We start from the raw sequence: 24636 nt of genomic DNA, 5'->3' as shown, positions 1-24636 counted from the left end.
GGTCACCCATCCTAGCTCTGCCATCGCGCCAGAACGCTTACATTTATGGTTATGATTGGGCGAGAGCAGTGCCGCGTGTTTCCATCGCCGCCCGCTCCACACGTACTCGAGGGATATAATAATAACATCCCACCGCAATGTCGGGGGGCGATCATACCACACTAATGCACCGGATCCCATCAAAAATCCGAAGTTAGCATGGGCGAGAGCAATACAAGGATGGGTGACCCCCTGGGAAGTCCTCGTGTTGGCAACCCTTTTCGTGTTTTTTTTTTATTTTTGATTACTTGTTGACAGACGATTTTGGGCTCAAATCATCTGAATCTCGATCGAACCAGATAAGACATGTGAAATGAAAGTAGCTCGGGCACTGCCCGATTTGGACAAAATTGTAGGCTAATTGATTGTAAACGCGGCAAAACGGACGTAGACTCATTACTATGCATGAGCTGACGAGATTTTAGCCGAATTCCTTCTCTAATACCCTCTAATTTGCGATTTACCGCTTCTGTTAAGCTTTCGTTTCCTGAGAAATCCGCTTAGGAATTCGAAATCGATTCTGGTTCCATTTTATCGTATCCAAGAATAATAATAGCTTTACATTCGTTATTTCCTTCTTCTATTTTTTTTCTATTTTCCTGGGAACATTTATTCGGTTTTTGTTTGTCGTGAGCCGGTTCTGTGCGGAAGGGTATGACGCAGATTACTCCGGAGACGGTTAACTCATTAAAAACAATTATTTCGATGTTTTATCCATAATTTACGTAAACGGTCGCGACACGAGGTTCTTCCCAGGGTGGTCACCTCCCTCGCTCTGCCATCGCGCCAGGACGCCTAACTTCATGGTTATGACTGGGCGAGAGCTAGTGCCGCGTGTTGTCCATCGCCGCCCGCTCCAAACGTATCGAGGGATATAAGAATAAACATCCCACTCAATGTCCGGTGCGATCATACCAGCAATAATGCACCGGATCCCATCAGAACTTCGAAGTTAAGCGTGCTTGGGCGGAGAGCAGTACTAGGATGGGTGACACCCCTGGGAAAGTCCCGTGTTGCACCCATTTTCGTGTTTTTTCTATTTTTTGATTATTGTTGACAGACGATTTTCGGCTCAAATCATCTGAATCTCGATCGAGACCAGATAAGACATGTGAAATGAAAGTAGCTCGGGCACTGCCGGATTTGGACAAATTGTAGGCTAATTTGATTGTAAACGGGCAAACGGACGAGACTCATTCTACGCAATAAGCTGGCGAGATTTTAGCCGAATTCCTTCTCTAAGAACCTCTAATTTGCGATTTTCCTGCTTAGCGTCGTTTCCTCGAGAAATCCGCTTAGGAAGTTCTAAATTCGATTCTTGTTCCATTTTATCGTATCTCAGACATAATAATAGCTTTATATTCGCTATTTTCTTCTTCTTATTTTTTTTCTATTTTCTGGGAACATTTAGCGATTTTTATTGTTGTGAGCCGGTTCTGTGCGGAAGGGTATGACGCAGATTACTCCGGAGACGGTTAACTCATTAAAACAATTATTTCGACTGTTTTAGCCATAATTTACGTAAACGGTCGCGACACGAGGACTTCCCAGGGAGGTCACCCATCCTAACTCTGCCATCGGGCCAGAACGCTAACTTCATGGTTTTATTGGGCGAGAGCAATGCCGCGTGTTGTCTATCGCCGCCCGCATCCACACGTACTCGAGGGATATAAGAATAAAAATCCCACTCAATGTCGGGTGCGATCATACCAACACTAATGCACCGGATCCCATTAGAACTCCAAAGTTAAGCGTGCTTGGGCGAGAGCAGTACTAGGATGGGTGGACCCCCTGCTAAGTCCTCGTGATGCACCCCTTTTCTTGTTTTTCTATTTTTGATTACTTGTTGACAGACGATATTCGGCTCAAATCATCTGAATCTCGATCGAAACCATATAAGACATGTGAAATCAACGTAGCTCGGGCCCTACCGGATTTGGACAAAATTGTTGCCTAGTTTGATTGTAAACGGGCAAACAAACGAGACTCATTACTCCGCAATGAGCTGGCGAGATTTTAGCCGAATTCCTTCTCTAAGACCCTCTAATTTGCGATTTTCCGCTTCTGTTAAGCTTTCGTTTCATCGAGAAATCCTCTTAGGAAGTTCGAAATTCGATTTCTGTTCCATTTAATCGTATCTTAGGCATAATAATAGCTTTACATTCGCTATTTTCTTCTTTTTATTTTTTTCTATTTTCTGGGAACATTTAGCGATTTATATTGCCGTGAGCCGGTTCTGTGCGGAAGGGTGTGACAAAGATTACTCCGGAGATGGTTAACTCATTAAAAACAATTATTTCGACAGTTTTAGCCCTAATTTACGTAAACGGTGGCGACACGAGGACTTCCCAGGAAGGTGACCCATCCTAGCTCTGCCATCGCGCCAGAACGCTTAACTTCATGGTTCTTATTGAGCGAGAGCAGTGCCGCGTGTTGTCCATCGTCGCCCGCTCCACACGTACTCGAGAGATATAAGAATAAACTTCCCACTCAATATCGGGTGCGATCATACCAGCACTAATGCACCGGATCCCATCAGAACTCCGAAGTTAAGCATGCTTGGGCAAGAGTAGTACTAGGATGTCTGACCCCCTGGGAAGTCCTCGTGTTGCACCCCTTTTCGTGTTTTTCTATTTTTGATTAATTGTTGACAGCCGATTTTCGGCTCAAATCATCTGAATCTCGATCGGGACCAAATAAGACATGTGAAATCAACGTAGCTCGGGCACTGCCGGATTTGGACAAAATTGTAGGCTAATTTGATTGTAAACGAGCAAACGACCGAGAATCATTACTCCGAAATGAGCTGGCGAGATTTTAGGCGAATTCCATCTCTAAGAGCTCTAATTTGCGACTTTCCGCTTCTGTTAAGCTTCCGTTTCCTCGAGAAATCTGCTTAGGAAGTTCGAAATTCGTTTCCTGTTCCATTTTATCGTATCTCAGGCATAATAATAGCTTTACATTCGCTATTTTCTTCTTCTTATTTTTTTTCTACTTTCTGGGAACATTTAGCGATTTTTGTTGCTGTGAGCCGGTTCTGTGTGGAAGGGTATGACGCAGATTACTCCGGAGACGGTTAACTCATTAAAACAATTATTTCGACTGTTTTAGCAATAATTTACGTAAACGGTCGGGACACAATGACTTCCCAAAAAGGTCACCCATCCTAGCTCGGCCATCGCGCCAGAACGCTTAACTTCATAGTTCTGATTGGGCGCGTGCAGTGCCGCGTGTTGTCCATCGTCGCCCGCTCCACACGTACTAGAGAGATATAAGAATAAACATTCCACTCAATGTCGGGTACGATCATACCTGCACTAATGCACCGGATCCAATCAGAACTCCGAAGTTAAGCGTGCTTGGGCAAGAGCAGTACTAGGATGGGTAAACAAGCAAATGACTGAGACTAAATGCTACGCAATGAGCTGGCGAGATTTTAGCCGAATTCCTTCTCTAAGACCCTCTAATTTGCGATTTTCCGCTTCTGTTAATAGCTTTACATTCGCTATTTTCTTCTTCTTATTTTTTTTATATTTTTAAGAACATTTAGCGATTTTTGTTGTCGTGAGCCGGTTCTGTGCGGAAAAGAGTATGACGCAGATTACTCCGAGTCGGTTAACTCATTAAAAACAATTATTTCGACTGCTTTAGCTATAAATTACGTAAACGGTCGCGACACGAGGACTTCCCATGGAGGTCACCCATCCTAGCTCTGCCATCGCGCCAGAACGCTTAACTTCATGGTTCTGATTTGGCGAGAGCAGTGTCGCGTGTTGTTCATCGTCGCCCGCTTCACACGTACTCGAGAGATATAAGAATAAAAATCCCACTCAATTTCGGGTGCGATCATACCTGCAATAATGCACCGGATCCCATCAGAACTCCGAAGTTAAGCGTGCTTGGGCGAGAGCAGTACTAGGATGGGTGACCCCCTGTGAAGTCCACTTGTTGTACCCCTTTTCGTGTTTTTCTATTTTTGATTACTTGTTGACATACGATTTTCGGCTCAAATCATCTGAATCTCGATCGGGACCAGATAAGACATGTGAAATCAACTTATCTCGGGCACTGCCGGATTTTGACAAAATTGTAGCCGAATTTGATTGTAAACGGACAAACGAATGAGACTCATTACTCTGCAATGAGCTGGCGAGATTTTAGCCGAATTCCTTCTCTAAGACTCTCTAATTTGCGATTTTTCGCTTCTTTTAAGCTTCCGTTTCCTCAAGAAATCCGCTTAGGAAGTTCGAAATTAGATTCCTGTTCCATTTTATGGTATCTCAGTTATAATTACAGCTTAACATTCGCTATTTTCTTCTTCTTATTTTTTTTTTCTATTTTCTCGGAACATTTAGCGATTTTTGTTGCCGTGAGCCGATTCTGTGCGGAAGGGTATGACGCAGATTACTCCGGAGACGGTTAACTCATTAAAAACAATTATTTCGACTGTTTTAGCCATAATTTACGTAAATGGTCGCGACACGAGGACTTCCCAGAAAGGTCACCCATTCTAGCTCTACCATCGCGCTAAAACGCTTAACTTCATGGTTCTGATTGGGCGAGAGCAGTGCCGCGTGTTGTCCATCGTCGCCCACTCCACACGTATTCGAGAGATATAAGAATAAAAATCCCACTCAATGTCGGGTGCGATCATACCAGCACTAATGCATCGGATCCCATCAGAACTCCGAAGTTAAGCGTGCTTGGGCGAGAGCAGTACTAGGATGGCTGACCCCCTGGTAAGTCTTCATGATGCACCCCTTTTCGTGTTTTTCTATTTCTGATTACTTGTGTATAGACGATTTTCGGCTCAAATCCTCTGAATCTCGATCGTGACCAGATAAGACATGTGAAATCAACGTAGCTCGGGCACTACCGGATTTGGACAAAATTGTAGCCTAGTTTGATTGTAAACGGGCAAACGAACGAGACTCATTACTCCGCAATGAGCTGGCGAGATTTTAGCCGAATTCCTTCTCTAAGACACTCTAATTTGCGATTTTCCGCTTCTGTTAAGCTTCCGTTTCATCGAGAAATCCGCTTAGGAAGTTCGAAATTCGATTCCTGTTCCATTTTATCATATCTTAAGCATTATAATAGCTTTACATTCGCTTTTTTCTTCTACTTATTTTTTTCTATTTTCTTGGAACATTTAGCGATTTATATTGCCGTGAGCCGGTTCTGTGCGGAAGGGTGTGACGCAGATTACTCCGGAGATGGTTAACTCATTAAAAACAATTATTTCGACTGTTTTACCCATAATTTACGTAAACGGTCGCGACACAAGGACTTCCAGGAAGGTCACCCATCCTAGCTCGGCCATCGCGCCAGAACGCTTAACTTCATGGTTTTGATTTGGCGAGAGCAGTGCCGCGTGTTGTCCATCGTCGCCCGCTCCACACGTACTCGAAAGATATAAGATTAAAAATCCACTCAATGTCGGGTGCGATCATACTAGCACTAATGCACCGGATCCCATCAGAACTTCGAATGTAAGCGTACTTGGGCGAGAGCAGTACTAGGATGGGTGACCCCGTGGGAAGTCATCGTATTGTTCCCCTTTTCGTGTTTTTCTATTTTTGATTACTTGTTGACAGGCGATTTTCGGCTCAAATCATCTAAATCTCGATCGGGACCAGATAAGACATGTGAAATCAACGTAGCTCGGGCACTGTCGGATTTGGACAAATTGTAGGCTAATTTGATTGTAAACGGGCAAACGAACGAGACTCATTACTCCGCAATGAGATGGAGGATTTTAGCCGAATTCCTTCTCTAAGACCCTCTAATTTGCGATTTTCCGCTTCTGTTAAGCTTCCGTTTCCTCGAGAATCCGCTTAGGAAGTCCAAAATTCGATTCCGGTTCCATTTATCGTATCCCAGGCATAATAATAGCTTTACATTTGCTATTTTCTTATTCTTATTTTTTTTTCTATTTTCTAGGAACATTTAGCGATTTTTGTTGTCGTGAGCCGGTTCTGTGCGGAAGGGTATGACGCAGATTACTCCGGAGAAGGTTAACTCATTAAAAACAATTATTTCGACTGTTTTAGCCATAATTTACGTAAACGGTCGCGACAAGAGGACTTCCCAGGGAGGTCACCCATCCTAGCTCTGCCATCGCGCCAGAACGCTTAACTTCATGGTTCTGATTGGGCGAGAGCAGTGCCGCGTGTTGTCCATCGCCGCCCGCTCCACACATACTCGAGGGATATAAAAATAAACATCCCACTCAATGTCAGGTGCGATCATACCAGGATTAATGCACCGGATCCCCTCAGAACTCCGAAGTTAAGCGTTCTTGGACGAGAGCTATACTAGGATGGGTGACCCCTTGGGAATTCCTCGTGTTGTATCCCTTTTCTTGTTTTTCTATTTTTGATTAATTGTTGACAGACGATTTTCGGCTCAAATCATCTGAATTTCGATCGTGACCAGATAAGACATGTGAAATCAAAGTAGCTCAGGCACTGCCGGATTTGAACAAAATTGTAGCCTAATTTGATTGTAAACGGGCAAACGAACGAGACTCATTACTTCGCAATGAGCTGGCGAGATTTTAGCCGAATTCCTTCTCTAAGACCCTCTAATTTGCGATTTTCCGCTTCTGTTAAGCTTCCGTCTCCTCGAGAAATCCGCTTAGGAAGTCCAAAATTCGATTCCGGTTCCATTTTATCGTATCCCAGGCATAATAATAGCTTTACATTCGCTATTTTCTTATTCTTATTTTTTTTCTATTTTCTAGGAACATTTAGCGATTTTTGTTGTCGTGAGCCGGTTCTGTGCGGAAGGGTATGATGCAGATTACTCCGGAGATGGTTAACTCATTAAAAACAATTATTTCGACTGTTTTAGCCATAATTTACGTAAACGGTCGCGACAGGAGGACTTCCTAGGGAGGTCACCCATCCTAGCTCTGCCATCGCGCCAGAACGCTTAACTTCATGGTTCTGATTGGGCGAGAGCAGTGCCGCGTGTTGTCCATCGCCGCCCGCTCCACACATACTCGAGGGATATAAGAATAAACATCCCACTCAATGTCAGGTGCGATCATACCAACATTAATGCACCGGATCCCCTCAGAACTCCGAAGTTAAGCGTGCTTGGACGAGAGCTGTACTAGGCTGTGTGACCTCTTGGGATTTCCTCGTGTTGCACCCCTTTTCGTGTTTTTCTATTTTTGATTAAATGTTGACAGACGATTTTCGGCTCAAATCATCTGAATCTCGATCGGGACCAAATAAGACATGTGAAATCAAAGTAGCTCAGGCACTGCCGGATTTGGACAAAATTGTAGCCTAATTTGATTGTAAACGGGGAAAACGAACGAGACTCATTACTCCGCAATGAGCTGGCGAGATTTTAGCCGAATTCCTTCTCTAAGACCCTCTAATTTGCGATTTTCCGCTTTTGTTAAGCTTCCGTTTCCTCGAGAAATCCGCTTAGGAAGTCCGAAATTCGATTCAGGTTCCATTTTATCGTATCACAGGCATAATAATAGCTTTAACATTCGCTATTTTCTTATTCTTATTTTTTTTTCTATTTTTTGGGAGCATTTAGCGATTTTTGTTGTCGTGAGCCGGTTCTGCGCGGAAGGGTATGACGCCGATTACTCCGGAGATGGTTAACTCATTTGAAACAATTATTTCGGCTGTTTTAGCCATAATTTACGTAAACCGTCTAGACACGAGGACTTCCCAGGGAGGTCACCCATCCTATCTCTGCCATCGCGCCAGAATGATTAACTTCATGGTTCTGATTGGGATAGAGTAGTGCCGCGTGTTGTCAATCGCCGCCTGCTCCAAACGTACACGAGGGATAAAAGAATAAACATCCCACTCAAGGTCGGGTGCGATCATACCAGCACTAATGCACCGGATCCCATCAGAACTCCGAAGTTAAGTGTGCTTGGGCGAGTGCAGTACCAGGATGGGTGAGCCCCTTGGAATTCCTCGTGTTGCACCTCTTTTCGTGTTTTTCTATTTTTGATTAATTGTTGACAGACGATTTTTGGCTCAAATCATCTGAATCTCGATCAGGACCAGATAAGACATGTGAAATCAACTTATCTCGGGCACTGCCGGATTTTGACAAAATTGTAGCCGAATTTGATTGTAAACGGACAAACGAATGAGACTCATTACTCTGCAATGAGCTGGCGAGATTTTAGCCGAATTCCTTCTCTAAGACCCTCTAATTTGCGATTTTCCGCTTCTGTTAAGCTTCTGTTTCCTCGAGAAATACGCTTAGGAAGTTCGAAATTCGATTCCGGTTCCATTTTATCGTATCCCAGGCATAATAATAGCTTTACATTCGCTATTTTCTTCTTCTTATTTTTTTCTATTTTTTGGTAACATTTAGCAATTTTTTTTGTCGTGAGCCGGTTCTGTGTGGAATGGTATGACGCAGATTACTCCGGAGACGGTTAACTCATTAAAAAAAATTATTTTCGACTGTTTTATCCATAATTTACGTAAACGGTCGTGACACGAGGACTTCCCAGGGAGGTCACCCAACCTAGCTCGGCCATCGCGCCAGAACGCTTAACTTCATAGTTTTGATTGGGCGAGAGCAGTGCCGCGTGTTGTCCATCGCCACCCGCTCCACACGTACTCGAGGGATATAAGAATAAACATCCCACTCAATGTCGGGTGCGATCTTACCAGCACTAATGCACCGGATCCCATCAGAACTCCGAAGTTATATGTGCTTGGGCGAGAGCAGTACTAGGATGAGTGACCCCCTGGGCTGTCCTCGTGTTGCACCCCTTTTCTTGTTTTTCTATTTTTGATTACTTGTTAACAGACGATTTTCGGCTCAAATCATCTAAATCTCGATCGGGACCAGATAAGACATGTGAAATCAACGTAGCTCGGGCGCTGCCGAATTTGGACAAAATTGTATCCTAATTTGATTGTAAACGGGCAAACGAACGAGACTCATTACATCGCAATGAGCTGGCGAGATTTTAGCCAAATTCCTTCTCTAAGACCCTCTAATTTGCGATTTTCCGATTCTTTTAAGCTTCCGTTTCCTCGAGAAATCCGCTTAGGAAGTCCAAAATTCGATTACAGCTCCATTTTATCGTATCCAAGGCATAATAATAGCTTTACATTCGCTATTTTCTTATTCTTATTTTTTTTCTATTTTCTGGGAACATTTAACGATTTTTGTTGTCGTGAGCCGGTTCTGGGCGGAAGGGTATGATGCATATTACTCCGGAGATGGTTAACTCATTGAAAACAATTATTTCACTGATTTAGCCATAATTTACGTAAACGGTCGCGACACGAGGACTTCCTGGGGAGGTCACCCATCCTTGCTCTGCCATCGCGCCAGAACGCTTAACTTCATGGTTCTCATTGGGCGAGTGCAGTGCCGCGTGTTGTCCATCGCCGCCCGCTCCACACATACTCGAGGGATATAAGAATAAACATCCCACTCAATGTCGGTTGCGATCATACCAGCACTAATGCGAAAAAATTGTAGCCGAATTTGAAATCAACGTATCTCGGACACTGCCGGATTTGGAAAAAATCAACGTATCTCGGACACTGCCGGATTTGGAAAAAATTGTAGCCGAATTTGATTGTTAACAGACAAACGAACGAGACTCATTACTCCGCAATGAGCTGGCGAGATTTTAGCCGAATTCCTTCTCTAAGACCCTCTAATTTGCGATTTTTCGCTTCTGTTAAGCTTCCGTTTCCTCGAGAAATCCGCTTAGAAAGTCCGAAATTCGATTCCTGTTCTATTTTATTGTAAGATTTTAACCGAATTCCTTTTTTTTCTATTTTTTGGGAGCATTTAGCGATTTTTGTTGTCGTGAACCGGTTTTGCGCGGAATGGTATGACGCAAATTACTCCAGAGACGGTTAACTCATTAAAAAAATTTATTTTCGACTGTTTTATACATAATTTACGTAAACGGTCGCGACACGAGCACTTCCCAAGGAGGTCACCCATCAACTTCATGGTTTTGATTACTTGTTGACAGACGATTTTCAGCTCAAATCATCTGAATCTCGATCGTGACCAGATAAGACATGTGAAATTAACGTAGCTCGGGCACTGCCGGATTTAGACAAAATTGTAGGCTAATTTTATTGTAAATGGGCAAAACAACGAGACCCATTGCTCCGCAATGAGCTGGCGAAATTTTACGCTTCTGTTAAGCTTTCGTTTTCTCGAGAAATCCGCTTAGGAAGTTCGAAATTCGATTCCGGTTCCATTTTATCGTATACGAGGCATAATTATAGCTTTACATTCGCTATTTTATTCTTCTTAATTTTTTCTATTTTTTTTGGAACATTTATCGATTTTTGTTGTAGTGAGCTGGTTCTGTGCGGAAGAGTATGAAGCAGATTACTCCGGAGACGGTTAACTCATTAAAAACAATAATTTCGACTGTTTTATCCATAATTTACGTAAACGGTCGCGACACGAGGACTTCCCATGGAGGTCACCCATCCTAGCTCTGCCATCGCGCCAGAATGCTTAACTTCATGGTTCTGATTGGGCGAGAGCAGTGCCGCGTGTTATCCATCGCCGCCAGCTCCACACATACTCGAGGGATATAAGAATAAACATCCTACTCAATGTCAGGTGCGATCATACAATCACTAATGCTCCACATCCCCTCAGCACTTCGAAGTTAAGCGTGCTTGGGCGAGAGCAGTACTAGGATGGGTGACCCCCTGGGAAGTCCTTGTGTTGCACTCTTTTTCGTGTTTTTCTATTTTTGATTATTTGTTGTCAGACGATTTTCGGCTCAAATCATCTGAATCTCGATCGTGACCAGATAAGACATGTGAAATCAACGTAGCTCGGGCACTGCCGGATTTGGAAAATATTGTAGGCTAATTTAATTGTAAACGGGCAAACGAACGAGACTAATTACTCAGCAATGAGGTGGCGAGATTTTAGCCAAATTCCTTCTCTAAGACCCTTTAATTTGCGATTTTCCGCTTCTGTTCAGCTTCCGTTTCCTCGAGAAATCGGCTTAGGAAGTCCGAAATTTGATTCCGGTTCCATTTTATCGTATCCCAAGCATAATAATATCTTTACATTCGCTATTTTCTTATTCTTATTTTTTTTTCTATTTTCTGGGAACATTTAGCGATTTTTGTTGTCATGAGCCGGTTTTGTGCGGAAGGGTATGACGCAGATTACTCCAGAGACGGTTAACTCATTAAAAACAATTATTTCTACTGTTTTAGCCATAATTTACGTAAACGGTCGCGACACGAGAACTTCCCAGGGATGTCACTCATCCTAGCTCTGCAATCGCGCCAGAACGCTTAACTTCATGGTTCTGTTGGGCGAGAGCAGTGCCGCGTGTTGTCCATCGCCGCCCGCTTCACTCGTACTCGAAGGATATGAGAATAAACATCCCACTCAATGTCAGGTGCGATCATACCATCACTAATGCACCGGATCCCATCAGAACACCCCCTGGGAAGTCCTCGTGTTGCACCCTTTTTCGTGTTTTCCTATTTTTGATTACCTGTTGACAGACGATTTTCGGCTCAAATCATCTGAATCTCGATCGGGACAAGATAAAACATGTGAAATCAACGTAGCTCGGGCACTGCCGGATTTGGACAAAATTGTAGCCTAATTTGATTGTAAACGGGCAAACGAACGAGACTCATTGCGGACTGGCGAGATTTTAGCCGAATTTCATCTCTAAGACCCTCTAATTTGCGATTTTCCGCTTCTGTTAAGCTTCCGTTTCCTCGAAAAATCTGCTTAGGAAGTTCGAAATTCGACTCCGGTTCCATTTTATCATATCTCAGGCATAATAATAGCTTTACATTCGCTATTTTTCTATTCTTATTTTTTTTCTATTTTCTCGAAACATTTATCGATTTTTGTTATCGTTAGCCGGTTCTGTGCGGAAGGGTATGACACAGATTACTCCGGAGACGGTAAACTCATTAAAAACAATTATTTCGTCTGTTTTAGCCATAATTTACGTAAACGGTCGCGACACGAGGACTTCCCGGTAGGTGAACCATCCTAGCTCTGCCATTGCGCCAGAACGCTTCATTTCATGGTTCTGATTGGGCGAGAGCAGTGCCGCTTGTTGTCTATCGTCGCCCGCTACACACGTACTCGAGGGATATAAGAATAAACAACCCACTGAATGTCGGGTGCGATCATACCAGCACTAATGCACCGGATACCATTAGAACTTCGAAGTTAAGCATGCTTGGGCGAGACCAGTACTAGGATGGGCGACCCCCTGGGAAGTCATCGTGTTGCACCCCTTTTTGTTTTTTTCTATTTTTGATAACTTGTTGACAGACGATTTTCGGCTCAAATCATCTGAATCTCGATCGGAACCAGATAAGACATGTGAAATCAACGTGGCTCAGGCACTGCCGGATTTGGACAAAATTGTAGGCTAATTTGATTGTAAACAGGCAAACGAACGAGACTCATTACTCCGCAATGAGCTGGCGAGATTTTAGCCGAATTTGTTCTTTAAGACCCTCTAATTTGCGATTTTCCGCTTCTGTTAAACTTTCGTTTCCTCGAGAAATCTGCTTAGAAAGTCCGAAATTCGATTCCAGTTCCATTTTATCGTATCTCAGCCATAATAATAGCTTTACATTCGCTTTTTTCTTATTCTTATTTTTTTTCTATTTTCTGAGAAAATTTAGCGATTTTTGTTGTCGTGAGCCTGTTCTGTGCGGAAGGGTATGACGCAGATTACTCCGGAGACGGTTAACTCATTAAAAACAATTATTTCGATTGTTTTAGCCATAATTTACGTAAACGATCGTGACACGAGGACTTCCCAGGAGGTCCATCCTTGCTCTGCCATCGCGCCAGAATGCTTAACTTCATGGTTCTGATTGGGCGAGAGCAGTCCCGCGTGTTGTCCATCGCCGCCAGCTCCACACGTACTCAAGGGATATAAGAATAAACATCCCACACAATGTCGGGTGTGATCATACCAGCACTAATGCACAAGATCCCATCAGAACTCCGAAGTTCAGCGTGCTTGGACGAGAGCAATACTAGGATGGGTGACCCCCTGGGAAGTCCTCGTGTTGCACCACTTTTGGTGTTTTTCTATTTTTGATTACTTGTTGACAGACGATTTTCGGCTCAAATCATCTGAATCTCGATCGGGACCAGATAAGACATGTGAAATTAACGTAGCTCGGGCACTGCCTTATTTGGACAAAATTGTAAGATAGTTTGTTTGTAAACGGCCAAACGAACGAGACTCATTGCTCCGCAATGAGCTGGCGAGATTTTAGCCGAATTGCTTCTCTAAGACCCTCTAATTTGCGATTTTCCGCTTCTGTTAAACTTCCGTTTCCTCGAGAAATCCGTTTAAGAAGTCCGAAATTCGATTCCGATTCCATTTTATCGTATCCCAAGCATAATAATAGCTTTACATTCGCTATTTTCTTATTCTTATTTTTTTTCTATTTTCTGGGAACATTTAGCGATTTTTGTTGTCGTGAGCCGATTCTATGCGGAAGGGTATGATGCAGATTACTCCGGAGACGGTTAACTCATTAAAAACAATTATTTCTACTGTTTTAGCCATAATTTACGTAAACGGTCGCGACACGAGGACTTCCCATGGAGGTCACCCATCCTAGCTCTGCAATCGCGCCAGAACGCTTAACTTCATGGTTCTGTTGGGCGAGAGCAGTGCCGCGGGTTGTCCATCGCCGCCCGCTCCACTCGTACTCGAGGGATATAAAAATAAACATCCCACTCAATGTCGGGTGCGATCATACCAGCACTAATGCACCGGATACCATCAGAACTCAAAAGTTAAGCGTGCTTGGGAGAGAGCAGTACTAGGATGGGTGACCCCTTGGGAAGTCCTCATATTGTACCTCTTTTCGTGTTTTTCTATTTTTGATTAATTGTTGACAGACGATTTTCGGCTCAAATCATCTGAATCTCGATCGAGACAAGATAAGACATGTAAAATCAATGTAGCTCGGGCACTGCCGGATTTGGACAAAATTGTAGCCTAATTTGATTGTAAACGGGCAAACGAACGAGACACATTGCTGCGCAATGAGCTGGCGAGATTTTAATCGAATTCCTTCTCTAAGACCCTCTAATTTGCGATTTTCCACTTCTGTAAAGTTTCCGTTTCCTCGAGAAATCCGCTTAGAAGTCCGAAATTCGATTCCGATTCCATTTTATCGTATCTCAAGCATAATAATAGCTAAACATTCGCTATTTTATTATTCTTATTTTTTTTCTATTTTCTGGGAACATTTAGCGATTTTTGTTGTCGTGAGCCGGTTCTGTGCGGAAGGGTATGACGCAGATTACTCCGGAGACGGTTAACTCATTAAAAACAATTATTTCTACTGTTTTAACCATAATTTACGTAAACGGTCGCGACACAAGGATTTCCTAGGGAGGTCACCCATCCTAGCTCTGCAATCGTGCCAGAACCCTTAACTTCATGGTTCTGTTGGGCGAGAGCAGTGCTGCGTGTTGTCCATCGCCGCCCGCTCCACTCGTACTCGAGGGATATAAGAATAAACATCTCACTCAATGCCGGGTGCGATCATACGAGCACTAATGCACCGGATCCCATCAGAACTCCGAAGTTAAGCGTGCTAGGGCGAGAGCAGTACTAGAATGGGTGACCCTCTGGGAAGTTCTCTGTTGCACCCCTTTTCGTGTTTTTCTATTTTTGATTACCTGTTGACAGACGATTTTCGGATCAAATCATCTGAATCTCGATCTGGACCAGATAAGACATGTGAAATCAACGTAGCTCGGGCACTGTCCGATTTAGACAAAATTGTAGCGTAATTTTATTGTAAACGGGCAAACGAACGAGACTCATTGCGGACTGGCGAGATTTTAGCCGAATTTCTTCTCTAAGACCCTCTAATTTGCGATTTTCCGCTTCTGTTAAGCTTCCGTTTCCTCGAGAAATCTGCTTAGGAAGTCCGAAATTCGATTCTGGTTCCATTTTAACGTATCGCAGGCATAATAATAGATTTACATTCGCTATTTTCTTATTATTATTTTTTTTTCTATTTTCTGTGAACATTTAGCGATTTTTGTGGTCGTGAGCCGGTTTTGTGCGGAAGGGTATGACACAGATTACTCCGGAGACGGTTAACTCATTAAAAACAATTATTTCGACTGTTTTAGCTATAATTTACGTAAACGGTCGTGACACGAGGACTTCCTAGAGAGGTCACCCATCCTAGCTCTGCCATCTCGCCAGAACGCTTAACTTCATGGTTCTGATTGGGCGAGAGCAGTGCTGCGTGTTGTCCATCGCCGCCCGCTCCACACGGACTCGAGGGATATAAGAATAAACATCCCACTCAATGTCGGGTGCGATCATACCAGCACTAATTCACCGAATCCAATCAGAACTGCGAAGTTAAGCGTGCTTGGGCCGGAGTGCTTGGGCGAGAGCAGTACTAGAATGGGTGACCCCCTGGGAAGTCCTCGTGTTGCACTCCTTTTCGTGTTTTTCTATTCTTGATTACTTGTTCACAGACGATTTTCGGCTCAAATCATCTGAATCTCGATCGGGACCAGATAAGACATGTGAAATCAACGTAGCTCGGGCACTGCCGGATTTGGACAAAATTGCAGGCTAATTTGATTGTAAACGGGCAAACGAACGAGACTCATTACTCCGCAATGAGCTGGCGAGATTTTGCCGAATTCCTTCTCTAAAACCCTCTAATTTGCTATTTACCGCTTATGTTAAGCTTCCGTTTCCTCGAGAAATCCGCTTAGGAAGTCCTAAATTCGATTCCGATTCCATTTTATCGTATCCCAGGCATAATAATAGCTTTTCATCCACTATTTTCTTCTTCTAATTTTTTTTCTATTTTCGAGGAACATTTTGCGATTTTTGTGATCGTGAGTCGGTTCTGTGCGAAAGGGTATGACGCAGATTACTCCGGAGACGGTTAACTCATTAAAAACAATTATTTCGACTGTTTTAGCTATAATTTACGTAAACGGTCGGGACACGAGAACTTCCCAGGGAGGTGACCCATCCTAGCTCTGCCATCTCGCCGGAACGCTTAACTTCATGGTTCTGATTTGGCGAGAGTAGTGCCGCGTGTTGTCCATCGCCGCTCGCGCCACACGTACTCGTGGGATATAAAAATAAACATCCCACTCAATGTCGGTTGCGATCATACCAGTACTAATACACTGGATCCAATCAGAACTCCGAAGTTAAGCGTGCTTGGGTGAGAGCAGTACTAGGATGGGTTTCCCCCACTGGGAAGTCCTCGTGTTGCACCCCTTTTCGTGTTTTTCTATTTTTGATTTCTTGTTGACAGACGATTTTCGGCTCAAATCATCTGAATCACGATCGGGACCAGAAAATACATGTGAAATCACCGTAACTCGGGCACTACCGGATTTGGACAAAATAGTAGCCTAGTTTGATTGTAAACAGGCAAACGAACGAGACTCATTACTCCGCAATGAGCTGGAGAGATTTTAGCCCAATTCCTTCTCTAAGACCCTCTAATTTGCGATTTTCCGCTTCTGTTGAGCTTCTGTTTCCTCGAGAAATCCGCTTAGGAAGTCCGAAATTCGATTTCGTTCCATTTTATCATATCCCAGGCATAATAATAGCTTTACATTCGCTATTTTCTTCTTCTTATTTTTTTTTTATTTTCTGGGAACATTAAGCGATTTTTGTTGTCGTTATCCGGTTCTGTGCGGAAGGGTATGACGCAGATTACTCCGGAGACGGTTAACTCATTAAAAACAATAATTAAAAACAATTATTTACGTAATGGGTCGCGACACGAGGACTTCCCAGGGAGGTCACCCATCCTAGCTCTGTCATCGCGCCAGAACGCTTAACTTCATGGTTCTAATTCGGCGAGATCAGTGCCGCGTGTTGTCCATCGCCGCCCGCTTTACAAGTAATGTCGGGTGCGATCATACCAGCACTAATGCACCGGATCCCATCAGAACTCCGAAGTTAAGCGTGCTTGGGCGAGAGCAGTACTAGGATGGTTGACCCCCTGGGAAGAACTCGTGTTGCACCCCTTTTCGTATTTTTCTATTTTTAATTACTTGTTGACAGACGATTTTCGGCTCAAATCATCTGAATTTCGATCAGGACAAGATAAGACATGTGAAATCAACATAGCTCGGGCACTGCCGGATTTGGAAAAAATTGTAGCCTAATTTGATTGTAAACGGGCAAATGAACGAGACTCATTACTTCGCAATGAGCTGGCGAGATTTTAGCCGAATTCCTTCTCTAAGACCCTCTAATTTGCGATTTTCCGCTTTGGTTAAGCTTTCGTTTCCTCGATAAATCCGCTTAGGAAGTTCGAAACTCGATTTCGATTCCATTTTATCGTATCCCAGGCATATTAATAGTTTTACATTCGCTATTTTATTCTTCTTTTTTTTTTATTTCTGGAAACATTTAGCGATTTTTGTTGTCGTTAGCCTGTTCTGTTTGGAAGGGTATGACACAGATTACTCCGGAGATGGTTAACTCATTAAAAACAATTATTTCGACAGTTTTAGCCATAATTTACGTAAAGGGTCGAGACACGAGGACTTCCCAGGGAGGTCACCCATCCTCGCTCTGCTATCGCGCCAGAACGCTTAACTTCATGGTTCTGATTAGGCGAGACCAGTGCCGCGTGTTGTCCATCGCAGCCCGCTCCACACGTACTCGAGGGATATAAGAATAAACATCCCACTCAATGTCGGGTGCGATCATACCAGCACTAATGCACCCGGATCCCATCAGAACTCTGAAGTTAAGCTTGCTTGGGTGAGACCAGTACTTGGATGGGTGACCGCCTAAAAAGTCCTTGTGTTGCATCCCTTTTCGCGTTTTTCTATTTTTGATTACTTGTTGACAGACGATTTTCGGCTCAAATCATCTGAATCTCGATCGGGACAAGATAAGACATGTGAAATCAACGTAGCTCGGGCACTACCGGATTGGACAAAATTGCAGCCTAATTAGATTGTAAACGGGCAAACGAACGAGACTCATTACTCCGCAATGAGCCTGCGAGATTTTAGCCGAATTCCTTCTCTAAGACCTTCTAATTTGCGATTTTCCGGTTTAGTTAAGCTTCTGTTTTCTCGAGAAAATCCGCTTAGGAAGTCCTAAATTCGATTCCGGTTCCATTTTATCGTATCCCAGGCATAATAATAGCTTTACATTCGCTATTTTCTTCTTCTTATTTTTTTTTCTATTTTCTGGGAACATTTAGAGATTTTTGTTGTCGTGAGCCGGTTCTGTGCGGAATGGAATGACGGAGATTACTCCGGAGACGGTTAACTAATTAAAAACAATTATTTCGACTGTTTTAGCTATAATTTATGTAAACGGTCGCGAATGAGGACTTCCCAGGGAGGTCACTCATCCTAGCTCTGCCATCTCGCCAGAACGCTTAACTTCATGGTTCTGATTGGGCGAGAGCAGTGCCGCGTGTTGTCCATTGCCGCTCGCGCCACACGTACTCGAGGGATATAGGAATAAACACCCCACTCAATGTCGGTTGCGACCATACCAGTACTAATGCACTGGATCCAATCAGAACTCCGAAGTTAAGCGTGCTTGGGCTAGTAGTACTAGGATGGGTGACCACCTGGGAAGTCCTCGTGTTGGAACCCTTTTCGTGTTTTTCTATTTTTGATTACTTGTCACAGACGATTTTTGGCTCAAATCATCTGAATCACGATCGGGACCAGATAAGACATGTAAAATCAACGTAGCTCGGGCTCTGCCAGATTTGGACAAAATTGTAGCCTAATTAGATTGTAAACGGGCAAACGAACGAGACTCATTACTCCGCAATGAGTTGGCAAGATTTTAGCCGAATTCCTTCTCTAAGACCCTCTAATATGCGATTTTCCGCTTCTGTTAAGCTTCCGTTTCCTCGAGTAATCCGCTTAGGAAGTCCGAAATTCAATTCCGGTTCCATTTTATCTTATCCCAGGCATAATAATAACTTTAAATTCGCTATTTTTTTTTCCTATTTTTTTTTCTATTTTCTGGGAACATTTAGCGATTTTTGTTGTCGTGAGCCGGTTCTGTGCGGAAGGGTATGACGCAGATTACTCCGGAGACGGTTAACTCATTAAAAACAATTAGTTCGATTGTTTTATCCATAATTTACGTAAAAGGTCGCGACACGAGGACTTCCCAGGGAGGTCACCCATCCTAGCTCTACCATCGCGCCAGAACGCTTAACTTCATGGTTCTGATTGAGCGAGAGCAGTGCTATAATGATCATGGGCCATTAGGCTGAACCAACAAAGGCCTCGGCCCATACCCACGCACCACTACAGTTCATGGGTCGTTAGGATAGTCCAGCATGGGCCTCGGCCCATGCCAATGCACCGTCACTCATAGAATATCTCACCCCTGGTAAGTGGTTTCTTTCGCCTTCCCCAACACTTGAACCCAGGACCTCCAGGCTTATGTACCTAGATTCCTAAGTGTTGATACCAGTTGAGAATTTAGTCTTTTTATATTATTTTAGCCCTTATGAACCACGACTCAACCCCCGTGAACCATTTTTCAATTTTCCCAAGTTTTAAAAACCCTAATGACCCAAAATCTTCGACCTAGAGCCATCTCTTGATTTTCACGAGTTACCCCCGAACCATGTTGATCCAAAACTTGACCAACATCCTAAAGTACGCTACTGGGCCCAAAGATCCCATGGAAAACAGCCCAAACCAAAAAACAAGCTCCATACTCCTCTACCATAAGATGGCCGAGAAATCCTTGTTGGACAAGGACTCTTGATCAAGCTTCCCTGCATCTACCAACGAACCCAGCCACTGAACCAACCTGTTGTGCACCCGCTAAGGACCCTAAGGACTCGACCTGACCCAGCCCAAGCCCCCTGGACCATGCCCACCAGCCTGCAACAAGCCCAGAACCCTGCACGCAATTCCCCTTGATTCTCCGGTGGGAGTCATAGCTTGCTAGGACTCCTTCCCAGCCCTTGAGCGCGAGTCCTAGCATGGCTAGGACTCTATCCCTAACTCACCCACGACCTTGGCTAACCCCTGGAACCAGCCAAGCATGCCCTAGCCCCTGCAACAATAAAACCTAACCCCTTTGCTCCATGACAGCAAGTTGCTGCACAGCTTGTGTTCTATTGCATGTGTGGTGTTAAGGTGATTATCTAGGACTCTAAATCCCGCGTAAAATCATGCCTAAACATAACCTATATCATGGCAGCCCGTATATACATGTAAACGACAAAAGTTTGAATCAAAATCATGCTTGGAATTTCATGGATTGCATAAAAACGAAAATAATTCAAAGTGTCACTTGTTTCCCAAAATTTTCATGCATAAAAATATAATATGATGTGATGATAGTTTGAAGGGAAGAATAGGTGTGCCTATGCGTAATTTACGCACGAAAAACCGTTGACGATGACGAAGAACGGAGCAAGAACCTTGGCTAAGACTTTCCCTTGGCAATGCTCGAAAGTTTGCCTCGATTTTTAAGCATGTGTGTGCCGTGTAATCTAGGTACTTTCAGAAGAGTGGCCGTGTCCTTTTGAAAGAATCGTAGGGTTATGGGAAAGGTTTACATATTATATACTTAATTAAACACTAACAAGGCTTTAGGCCTAATAAGCCCCTAATTAAGCCAATTAGTCTATATTATAATTAATTAAAATATTAGTAATGTTTTGGTAAAAATAGTTTGGGAATTAAATAGCCGGATTGCCAAAAAGTTCGTATTTTTTTATTGAAAAACCCACACGGATAAAATTTACGTTCCGGCATATAAAATAAACATGCAAGTATCGAAATTTAAGGGACCAAAATGCAATATTTCGAAAGATTTGGGACCTAAGGGCAATTTACGAACGTTTAAGGGCTGAATCAGAATTTTCGAAATAATATAAGGATTTATTTGTTGTCCATCGCCGCCCGCGCCACACGCACTTGAGGGATATAAGAATAAACATCTCACTCAATGTCAGATGCGATCATACCAGCACTAATGCACCGGATACCATCAGAACTCCAAAGTTAAGTGGCTTGGGCCAGAGCAGTACTAGGATGGGTGACCCCCTGGGAAATCCTCGTGTTGCACCCCTTTTCGTGTTTTTCTATTTTTGATTACTTGTTGACAGACGATTTTCGGTTCAAATCATCTGAATTTCGATCGGGACCAGATAAGACATGTGAAATCAACGTAGCTCGGGCACTGCCGGATTTGGACAAAATTGTAGCCTAATTTGATTGTAAACGGGCAAACGAACGAGACTCATTTCTCCGCATGATCTGGCGAGATTTTAGCCGAATTCCTTCTTTAAGACCCTCTAATTTGCGATTTTCCGCTTCTGTTAAGCTTCCGTTTCCTCGAGAAATCCGCTTAGGAAGTCCGAAATTCGATTCCATTCCATTTTATCGTATCCCAGGCATAATAATAGCTTTACATTCGCTATTTTCTTCTTCTTATTTTTTTTCTATTTTCTGGGAACATTTTTGTTGTCGTGAGCCGGTTCTGTGCGGAAGGGTATGACGCAGATTACTCCGGAGACGGTTAAATCATTAAAAATAATTATTTCGACTGTTTTTTCCAATATTTACATAAACGGTCGCGACACGAAGACTTCTCAGGGAGGTCACCAATCCTCCCTCTGCCATCGCGCCAGAACGCTTAACTTCATGGTTCTGATTGGGCGAGAGTAGTGCCGCTTGTTGTCCATCGCCGCCCGCTCCACACGTACTCGAGGTATATAATAATAAACATCCCAATCAATGTCGGGTGCGATCATACCAGCACTAATGCACCGGATCCCATCAGAACTCCGGAGTTAAACGTGCTTGGGCGAGAGCAGTACTATGATGGGTGAACCCCTGGGAAGTCCTCGTGTTGCACCTCTTTTCGTGTTAATCTATTTTTGATTACTTGTTGACAGACGATTTTCGGTTCAAATCTTCTGAATCTCGATCGACACCAGATAAGACATGTGAAATCAACGTAGCTCGGGCTCTGCCGGATTTGAACAAAATTGTAGGCTAATTTGATTGTAAACGGGCAAACGAACGAGACTCATTACTCCGCAATGAGCTAGCGAGATTTTAGCCGAATTCCTTCTTTAAAACCCTCTAATTTGCGATTTTCCGCTTCTGTTAAGCTTCCGTTTCCTCGAGAAATCTGTTTAGCAAGTTCTAAATTCGATTTCTGTTTCATTTTATCGTATTCCAGGCATAATAATAGCTTACATTCGTTATTTTCTTCATCTTATTTTTTTTTCAATTTTCTGGGAACATTTAGCGATTTTTGTTGTCGTGAGCCGGTTTTGTGCGGAAGGGTATGACGCAGATTACTCCGGAGATGGTTAACTCATTAAAAACAATTATTTCAACAGTTTTAGCGATAATTTATGTAAAAGATCACGACACGAGGACATTCCAGGGAGGTCACCCATCCTAGCTCTGCAATCGTGCCAGAACCCTTAACTTCATGGTTCTGTTGGGCGAGAGCAGTGCTGCGTGTTGTCCATCGCCGCCCGCTCCACTCGTACTCGAGGGATATAAGAATAAACATCTCACTCAATGCCGGGTGCGATCATACGAGCACTAATGCACCGGATCCCATCAGAACTTCGAAGTTAAGCGTGCTTGGGCGACAGCAGTACTAGGATGGGTGACCCCCGGGGAATTCCTCGTGTTGCACCCCTTTTCTTGTTTTTCTATTTTTGATTACTTGTTGACAGACGATTTTCGGCTCAAATCATCTGAATCTTGATCGGCACCAGATAAGACATGTGAAATCAACGTAGCTCGGGCTCTGCCGGATTTGGACAAAATTGTAGCCTAATTTGATTGTAAATGGGCAAACGAATGAGACTCATTACTCTGCAATGAGTTGGCGAGATTTTATCCGAATTCCTTCTTTAAGAACCTCTAATTGGCGATTTTCCTCTTCTGTTAAGCTTTCGTTTCCTCGAGAAATCCGTTTAGGAAGTCCGAAATTCGATTCTGATTCCATTTTATCGTATCCGAGGCATAATAATAGCTTTACATTCGCTATTTTCTTCTTCTTATTTTTTTTTCAATTTTCTGGGAACATTTAGCGATTTTTGTTGTCGTGAGCCGGTTCTGTGCGGAAGGGTATGACGCAGATTACTCCGGAAATGGTTTACTCATTAAAAACAATTATTTTTACTGTTTAAGCTATAATTTACGTAAACGTTCGCGACACGAGAACTTTCCAGGGAGGTCACCCATCCTAGCTCTGGCATCTCGCCAGAACGCTTAACTTCATGGTTCTGATTGGGCGAGAGCAGTGCCGCGTGTTGTCCATTGCCGCTCGCGCCACACGTACTCGAGGGATATAAGAATAAACATCCCACTCAATGTCGGGTGCGATCATACCAGAACTAATGCACCGGATCCCATCAGAACTACTAAGTTAAGCGTGCTTGGGGGAGAGCAGTACTAGGATGGGTGACCCCTTAGGTAGTCCTCGTGTTGCACCCCTTTTCGTGTTTTTCTATTTTTGATTACTTGTTGACAGACGATTTTCGGCTCAAATCATCTGAATCTGGATCACGAACAGATAAGACATGTGAAATCAACGTAGCTCGGGCACTGCCGGATTGGGACAAAATTGTAGGCTAATTCGATTTTAAACGGGCAAACGAAGGAGTCTCATTACTCCGCAATGAGCTGGAGAGATTTTAGCTGAATTCCTTCACTAAGACCCTCTAATTTGCGATTTTCCGCTTCGGTTAAGCTTCCGTTTCCTCGAGAAATCTTTTTAGGAATTCCGAAATTCGATTCCGATTCCATTTTATCGTATACCAGGCATAATAATAGCTTTACATTCGCTACTTTTTTCTTCTTAATTTTTTTCTATTTTCTGGGAACATTTAGCGATTTTTGTTGTCGTGAGCCGGTTTTGTGCGGAAGGGTATGACAGATTACTCCGAAGATGGTTAACTCATTAAAAAAAATTATTTCAACAGTTTTAGCGATAATTTATGTAAACGGTCACGACACGAGGACTTTCCAGGGAGGTCACCCATCCTAGCTCTGCCATCGCGCCAGAACGCTTAACTTCATGGTTCTGATTGGGCGAGAGCAGTGCCGCGTGTTGTCCATCGCCCCTCGATGGGTGACCCCCTGGGAAGTCCTCGTGTTGCACCCATTTTCTTTTTTTTCTATTTTTGATTATTTGTTGAAAGACGATTTTGGGCTCAAATCATCTGAACCACGATCGGGACCAGATAAGACATGTGAAATGAACGTAGCTCGGTCACTGCCGCATTTGGACATAATTGTAGCCTAATTTGATTGTAAACGGGCAAACGAACGAGACTCATTACTCCGCAATGAGCTGGAGAGATTTTTGCCGAATTCCTTCTCTAAGACCCTCTAATTTGCGAATTTCCGCTTCTGTTAAGCTTCCGTTTCCTCGAGAAATCCGTTTAGAAAGTCCGAAATTCGATTCTGGTTTCATTTTATCGTATCCCAGGCATAATAATAGCTTTACATTCGCTATTTTCTTCTTCTTATTTTTTTTCTATTTTATGTGAACATTTAGCGATTTTTGTTGTCGTGAGCCGGTTCTGTGCGGAA

At 43.4% G+C, this 24636-nt stretch overlaps 14 non-coding genes and 10 pseudogenes across 14 annotated transcripts; all 24 read left to right on the top strand.

Moving 5' to 3' along the window:
• Nucleotides 1–940: 940 nt before the first annotated feature.
• On the top strand, nt 941–1061 carry LOC142511055 (5S ribosomal RNA; annotated as a pseudogene).
• A 674-nt stretch (nt 1062–1735) lies between these two features.
• LOC142510820 (5S ribosomal RNA) lies at nt 1736–1855 on the top strand (annotated as a pseudogene).
• Nucleotides 1856–2537: 682 nt separating this feature from the next.
• Nucleotides 2538–2656, top strand: LOC142516434 (5S ribosomal RNA). Its single transcript, XR_012812228.1, has one exon. It is a non-coding gene; the product is annotated as a 5S ribosomal RNA (ribosomal RNA).
• A 1221-nt stretch (nt 2657–3877) lies between these two features.
• On the top strand, nt 3878–3996 carry LOC142517047 (5S ribosomal RNA). The gene has a single exon (XR_012812808.1). It is a non-coding gene; the product is annotated as a 5S ribosomal RNA (ribosomal RNA).
• Nucleotides 3997–4681: 685 nt separating this feature from the next.
• On the top strand, nt 4682–4800 carry LOC142509391 (5S ribosomal RNA). Its single transcript, XR_012807567.1, has one exon. It is a non-coding gene; the product is annotated as a 5S ribosomal RNA (ribosomal RNA).
• A 680-nt stretch (nt 4801–5480) lies between these two features.
• On the top strand, nt 5481–5599 carry LOC142511364 (5S ribosomal RNA; annotated as a pseudogene).
• A 680-nt stretch (nt 5600–6279) lies between these two features.
• On the top strand, nt 6280–6398 carry LOC142509555 (5S ribosomal RNA). The gene has a single exon (XR_012807723.1). It is a non-coding gene; the product is annotated as a 5S ribosomal RNA (ribosomal RNA).
• A 683-nt stretch (nt 6399–7081) lies between these two features.
• LOC142511500 (5S ribosomal RNA) lies at nt 7082–7200 on the top strand (annotated as a pseudogene).
• A 686-nt stretch (nt 7201–7886) lies between these two features.
• LOC142516388 (5S ribosomal RNA) lies at nt 7887–8005 on the top strand. The gene has a single exon (XR_012812185.1). It is a non-coding gene; the product is annotated as a 5S ribosomal RNA (ribosomal RNA).
• Nucleotides 8006–8688: 683 nt separating this feature from the next.
• LOC142510103 (5S ribosomal RNA) lies at nt 8689–8807 on the top strand. The gene has a single exon (XR_012808235.1). It is a non-coding gene; the product is annotated as a 5S ribosomal RNA (ribosomal RNA).
• Nucleotides 8808–10642: 1835 nt separating this feature from the next.
• Nucleotides 10643–10761, top strand: LOC142512210 (5S ribosomal RNA; annotated as a pseudogene).
• Nucleotides 10762–12192: 1431 nt separating this feature from the next.
• On the top strand, nt 12193–12311 carry LOC142508975 (5S ribosomal RNA). The gene has a single exon (XR_012807170.1). It is a non-coding gene; the product is annotated as a 5S ribosomal RNA (ribosomal RNA).
• Nucleotides 12312–12990: 679 nt separating this feature from the next.
• LOC142509152 (5S ribosomal RNA) lies at nt 12991–13109 on the top strand. Its single transcript, XR_012807339.1, has one exon. It is a non-coding gene; the product is annotated as a 5S ribosomal RNA (ribosomal RNA).
• Nucleotides 13110–13791: 682 nt separating this feature from the next.
• Nucleotides 13792–13910, top strand: LOC142510071 (5S ribosomal RNA). The gene has a single exon (XR_012808208.1). It is a non-coding gene; the product is annotated as a 5S ribosomal RNA (ribosomal RNA).
• A 681-nt stretch (nt 13911–14591) lies between these two features.
• Nucleotides 14592–14709, top strand: LOC142507084 (5S ribosomal RNA). Its single transcript, XR_012805349.1, has one exon. It is a non-coding gene; the product is annotated as a 5S ribosomal RNA (ribosomal RNA).
• Nucleotides 14710–15385: 676 nt separating this feature from the next.
• LOC142509806 (5S ribosomal RNA) lies at nt 15386–15518 on the top strand (annotated as a pseudogene).
• A 682-nt stretch (nt 15519–16200) lies between these two features.
• On the top strand, nt 16201–16321 carry LOC142510733 (5S ribosomal RNA; annotated as a pseudogene).
• A 642-nt stretch (nt 16322–16963) lies between these two features.
• LOC142509630 (5S ribosomal RNA) lies at nt 16964–17082 on the top strand. The gene has a single exon (XR_012807796.1). It is a non-coding gene; the product is annotated as a 5S ribosomal RNA (ribosomal RNA).
• A 679-nt stretch (nt 17083–17761) lies between these two features.
• Nucleotides 17762–17881, top strand: LOC142510629 (5S ribosomal RNA; annotated as a pseudogene).
• Nucleotides 17882–18564: 683 nt separating this feature from the next.
• On the top strand, nt 18565–18681 carry LOC142509191 (5S ribosomal RNA). The gene has a single exon (XR_012807376.1). It is a non-coding gene; the product is annotated as a 5S ribosomal RNA (ribosomal RNA).
• A 2340-nt stretch (nt 18682–21021) lies between these two features.
• LOC142511779 (5S ribosomal RNA) lies at nt 21022–21139 on the top strand (annotated as a pseudogene).
• A 673-nt stretch (nt 21140–21812) lies between these two features.
• LOC142515557 (5S ribosomal RNA) lies at nt 21813–21931 on the top strand. The gene has a single exon (XR_012811396.1). It is a non-coding gene; the product is annotated as a 5S ribosomal RNA (ribosomal RNA).
• Nucleotides 21932–22613: 682 nt separating this feature from the next.
• Nucleotides 22614–22732, top strand: LOC142506677 (5S ribosomal RNA). Its single transcript, XR_012804961.1, has one exon. It is a non-coding gene; the product is annotated as a 5S ribosomal RNA (ribosomal RNA).
• Nucleotides 22733–23416: 684 nt separating this feature from the next.
• On the top strand, nt 23417–23535 carry LOC142511041 (5S ribosomal RNA; annotated as a pseudogene).
• The last annotated feature ends 1101 nt before the right edge of the window (nt 23536–24636 follow it).

This window comes from Primulina tabacum, chromosome 10, assembly GCF_025594145.1.
Source record: "Primulina tabacum isolate GXHZ01 chromosome 10, ASM2559414v2, whole genome shotgun sequence".
Classification (NCBI taxonomy): domain Eukaryota; kingdom Viridiplantae; phylum Streptophyta; class Magnoliopsida; order Lamiales; family Gesneriaceae; genus Primulina; species Primulina tabacum.
The sequence above is the reverse complement of the archived record's forward strand: the minus strand, read 5'-3'. Positions and strand labels throughout refer to the sequence as shown.